This window comes from Rhinoraja longicauda, chromosome 22, assembly GCF_053455715.1.
Source record: "Rhinoraja longicauda isolate Sanriku21f chromosome 22, sRhiLon1.1, whole genome shotgun sequence".
Lineage (NCBI taxonomy): Eukaryota > Metazoa > Chordata > Chondrichthyes > Rajiformes > Arhynchobatidae > Rhinoraja > Rhinoraja longicauda.
The window spans coordinates 35742075-35748074 of record NC_135974.1 but is presented as its reverse complement, the minus strand read 5'-3'; positions in this window follow the sequence as shown (position 1 = coordinate 35748074).

Below are 6000 nucleotides of genomic sequence, written 5' to 3'. Positions count from 1 at the left end.
TGAGATGAATACATACATGAGCATAACGGACTGGGAGGAGCCAGAATTAAGGAGTATATCTGGAGATGCAGAGATTGGAGGGGTCAGGCACAGGGAGTGTGGCGAGATACAGTTCTTACCAGACCTGCGACGACGAGCTGAAAGCTTGGAGAGATACAGACCTGTTTGTATTACTACTTCAATAAACGACTAATTAAACTGGAAATACGTTTGGACGATCTCTTCGTTGGTTTGCGTCACTTCCACTCCCTGTGAAGTAAGTTTATTGGAAAGGACTGGAGTTCATTACAGACTCTTTGTACTGCCTAGGTGAAGTCTGTTGTAAGGAACAGGAGCAAAGAAGTCCTTCTGCAGTTGTATGGGACCTCCGTGAGACCACATCTGGAGTATTGTGTGCAGTTTTGGTCTCCTAATTTGAGGAAGGACGTCCTTGCTATTGAGGCAGTGCAGCGTAGGTTCATGAGGCTAATCCCTGGGATGGAGGGACTGTCATTTGAGGAAAGACTAGGCTTGTAGTCACTGGAGTTTAGAAGGATGAGAGGGGATCTTATAGAGATGTATAAAATCATAAAAGGACTAGACAAACTAGATGCAGGAAAAATGTTCCCAATGTTGGGGGAGTCCAGAACCAGGTGACACAGTCTAAGAATAAAGTGGAGGCCATTTAAAACTGAGGTGAGAAGTAACTTTTTCACCCCAGAGAGTTGTGAGTTTGTGGGATTCTCTGCCACAGAGGGCAGTGGAGGCCGATTCATTGGATGGATTTAAAAGAGAGTTAGATAGAGCTCCAGGGGCTAGTGGAATCAGGGGGTATGGGGAGAAGGCAGGCACGGGTTACTGATTGTGGACGATCAGCCATGATCACAATGAATGGAGGTGCTGGCTCGAAGGGCCAAATGGCCTCCTCCTGCACCTATTTTCTATGTTTCTATGTAATGGTCTGATATGACCATGCTAATGCAATCATCTAGTGGTGCAGATGAAGGAAGATCAGTTGGGAGAAACATTAACTCAGTGAAGTGTGAGATAAAGCCCAGGCAAGGATTGCTGAGTAATGCTACTTACCATTTTCCCGATAAGTACTTTGATCTCCACATGATGTCCATTAGCCCAGATCAACAACAGAGAACATTTACAGACCTCAATTATCTTATTAGCTCTGTGTTTCGTTTTCAGTGTTACTCATCAGTAATAATAGGCTGCTGTTTAATTGCAAGGTCAATAATACAACCGATCCAATAATTAGAATGTGGATTGCTGAGGACCAAGATTACTGGTTTTACAAAGTGCTATCCTGTGACATCTAATTCTCCTCAGTTCAAACATGATTCATTTTTAAAAATTGGTTTAAGTTTAAGAAAAAGTTGTCTCAATAGTGTAACCTATATGCATTATAATTTCAAAGGTGGCACTTGTGAATTTATTTGGATGTATTCTAGAGGGATATGTGCCAAACTCGGGTAAATGGGATGCACTTAGTTGGGGCATATGTTGGAATGAACTGCAGATGCTGGTTTAAACCCAAGATAGACACAAAAAGCTGGAGTAACTCAGCGGGTCAGACAGCATCTCTGGAGAGAAGGAATAGGTGATGTTTGGGGTGTCCACCTCAGTTGTTGCATCTTGGTTGGCATGGACAGAGAGTGCATTGGGTGCCTGGAACATGCTGCCAGGGTTGGTGGTGGAGGCAGATATAATAGTGGTGCTTAAGAGGCTTTGAGATAGACAACCATAGAACCATTGGCACCATATCTGAGGAAGGATGTGCAGGCTGTGGAGAGGGCCCAAAGAAGTTTACACGAATGATCCCAGGAATGAGAGGGTTAACTTATGATGAGCGTTTGTCAGCACTGGGCCTGTACTCGCTGGAGTTTAGAAGAATGAGGGGGGACCTCATTGAAACGTACAGAATAGTGAAAGGCCTGGATAGAGTGGATGTGGAGAGGTTGTTTCCACTAGTGGGAGAGTCTAGGACTAGAGGTCACAGCCCCCGAATTAAAGGACGTTCTTTTAGGAAGACGAGGAGGAATTTTTTTAGTTAGAGGGTGGTGAATCTTTGCCACAGAAGGCTGTGGAGGCAAAGTCAGTGGATATATTTAAGGCAGAGATAAATAGATTCTTGATTAGTATGGGTGTCAGAGGTTATAGGGAGAAGGGCAGGAGAATGGGGTTAGGAGGGAGAGATAGAAAAGCCATGATTGAATGGCGGAGTGGACATGATAGGCCAAATGGCCTAATTCTACTCCTGTCACGTCTGATGTTATGACCTTCAATGTTCGTCACTCCTACTTAGCCAGTCCTCCGGCTATTCCAAGCTGACAACGTCAGACCTAAACGTAATTGATAATGCTTCTCTTTAGTGCAGTGATTACCCTTCATGTCAGTGAACGCTCATAATGTGGGCATGTTGTGAATGGTTGTGCCATCACAGTGTAGATAAGCACTTCTCTGAATTTAAATGATCTCAAAATTTGGCGCAGGATATTAACGTCGTTTGGGAGAGAGTTAAAAAAACCCGGCAAGTTTTAGATATTTCCTAAGGGAGAGCTTTGCCAAGTCATCGGAATTATTTCTCTTAGATGATCGAGAGTTTGCTGTGGCAGTTAAAATAAAGTCTCTATCATCTACGGTCCCTGTAGAAACAATTAACCTGGCCTTCTTTGATGATTATTATGCTCCACAGATGATGTTGTCTGATCAATGAACTTTACGACGATCCATTAGCATAATCCAACATGCTGGGTACAAATCGATTTATTCACAAAATGCTGGAGTAACTCAGCAGGTCAGGCAGCATCTCGGGAGAGAGGGAATGGGTGACGTTTCGGGTCTCGACCAGAAACGTCACCCATTCCCTCTCTCCCGAGATGCTGCCTGACCTGCTGAGTTACTCCAGCATTTTGTGAATAAATCGATTTGTACCAGCATCTGCAGTTATTTTCTTATGCTGGGTACAAATATACGTGACTGTATTGATGAAGATAAAACCATCATTAAACAATGCAATTAATATTCTGTTAGTAATTCAGAGATCTCTCAATTATTGCCTTGGAGGATATCTGATGCCCAATCTTTATGCTCATCTCACTTTTAATACGCAGCTCCCAATATACATTTCTATAATCTGTTAATGTTCATTAGTTAAATTAGATGCTTTAAGATCAAATCTGAGATGTGTAGGAAGGAACAGCAGATGCTGGATTAAACCAAAGATAGACACAAAATGCTGGAGTAACTCAGCAGGACAGGCAGCATCTCTGAAGAGAAGGAATGGGTGACGTTTCGGGTCGATGAGTCTGGAGAAGGGTCACCCATTCCTTCTCTCCAGAGATGCTGCCTGTCCCGCTGAGTTACTCCAGCTTTTTGTGTCAAATCTGAGACGTTTTCTTTCACACTTAGCAACTTATTTTCAAAAGGGATTGCAGATGCTGGAATCTTGAGCAAAACCAAAAATTGCTGGAGGAACTTAATAAGTCAGGCAGCATCTGTGGAAGGAATGGACAGACAATGCTTTGGGTCTGAACTGCTAGATCACTCCAGCACTTTGGGTTAAAACTGTCTTATGTTACAAAATGTCATTTGTCACAGTATAGCACAGGCCCTTCAGCCCACCATGTCCATGTTGAACATGTACCTGCACGCGATCCATTCCCTGCATATCCATCTGCCTATGCAAAAGTCTCTTAAATGTCACATAATCTGCCTAGTTATAAAAAACATGGAAACACCAAGGGTAAGGAGCAAAGATCACGCAATGAAATTGTGGGCCCCGTCTCGGAGGAGAGATGTGCTGGAGTTGGAGAGGGTCCAGAGGAGGTTTACGAGAATGATCCCGGGGATGATAGGGTTAACCTATGAGGAGTTTGATCCTGACCTCGAGTTTTCTCCCGGTGCTCCGGTTTCCTCCCACATCCCAAAGACGTGCGGGTTTGTAGGTTAATCGGCCCTCTGTAAATTCCCCCTAGAGTAGTGGGATACGAAATTGGGATAACATAGAACTAGAGCCAACGAGTGATTGATGATCGGCGTGGACCCGGTGGGCCGAAGGGCCTGTGTTCATGGCTGTATCTCTAAACTAAATTACTTTTGCCCAAACCTTTTGTTACTTTTCCAAGGACAGATTTGTGAGATATATCATAACTGCCCAAAGGCAGTGATTTTGATGTGCTCCAAGGCACCATCATTTTATATCATTATGTTATCTATCCATTATCTGTAAACTTATAATCAACTTGTATTTCCGTGCCAATGGCAGCCAGTGTTATCCCTGCACTTGCTATTCTTCACATCGACAGCTGTGTTTTGTTGCCAATGTGATACGAGGTCATACATAATCCAACACGGTCTCCCACAAGCTATACAGTATTTATTGATCGATTGATTGAACGATACAGCATGGAAACAGGCCCTTCAGTCCATCAAGTCCACACCGACCACCCATTCACACTAGTCTGATGTTATTCCACTGTGGCAGTTTACAGAGGCCCGACTAACCTACAAACCCACATATCCGCACGTCTTTGGGATGTGGGAGGAAACCGGAGCACCCAGAGGAAACCCACGTGGTCAGTTTAGTTTACTGTCACGCTTACCGAGGTACAGTGAAAATCTTTTGTTGCGTGCTAACCAGTCAGCGGAAAGACAATGCATGATTGCAATCGATCCATTTACAGTGTATAGATACATGATAAGGGAACAACGTTTAGTGCAAGGTAAAGCCAGCAAAGTCCAAACAAAGATAGTCTGCAAGTCACCACAAGGCAGATAGTAGTTCAGGACCGCTCTCTAGTTGTGGTGGGTTGATTCAGTTGCCTGATAACAGCTGGGAAGAAAGTGTCCCCGAATGTGGAGAGGGATTGTACAGCGAGGACGTGCAAACTCCACGTAGACAGCACCCTAGGTCAGGAACGATCCGGGGTGTCTGGTGCCATGAGGCAGCGACTCTACCAGCTGAGTCACTGAACCACTTTTATTCTCATCCGCTGCCTCGCTAAGTCTCTCCTGTAGTCACACACCCCACACCAGATTGACCAGGGATTACTTTACATTATTTCACTTTGTTTTTCATGCAGGATGCCAGTATTTGAGTTCACGTCCATTTTTCTGCTGTGGTTTTGTGTTTAGTTTAGTGATACAGCGCGGAAACGGGCCCTTCGGCCCACCGAGTCCACACCGCCCAGCGATCCCCGCACATTAACACTATCCAACACACACTAGGGACAATTTGACATTTATACCAAGCCAATTAACTTACAAACCTGTACGTCTTTAGAGCGTGGGAGGAAACCGAAGGTCTCGGAGAAAACCCACGCGGTCACGGGGAGAACGTACAAACTCCATACAGGCAGCGCCCGTAGTCAGGATCGAACCCGGGTCTCCGGCGCTGCAAACGCTGTAAGGCAGCAACTCTACCGCTGCGCCACCGTAAGACAATGTAATCAGCACCACTAACAATAGTTATGGCATAATTTATTTTAATGATTTTGGTTTTTGTGTTGCAGCAAAATAAAAATGTACAAAAAGTTCATAATATACAAAGTTTCAAGCCCAGTTACTTATTTTGAATTATTTTTAAAGAAACAATTTTACAAGGGGTGGCACCAAATATCTATGTACATCATGAAACACACCATTCCTTCCTTATTATTCTATTAAAAAAAGACTATTATTCGGCAGCTGAGAAAAGAGCCAGATTGATAGAAAGTTGGTTAAAAACACAGCAGCTGTCATGTAATAATCTTTGTTTTAGCACACATGACATTCGAAACCAAGTAACGTCTTAATGGTGTCAACAATTATCTCTCAGCTAAGTTATCTGTTGATTGTACAGTTTCTAACCGTTTAGGTGAGCACGCACTCAGTCATGTGCAGTAAATCACATCACACCACGCACAGAAGTACAAAACTGATTACAGGTACACAAGGAGGAAACATTTTACCCCACAGTTTATTTCCACTAAATAAAGCAGTATACACTAGCTGTTGAAGCAGCAGCTGATC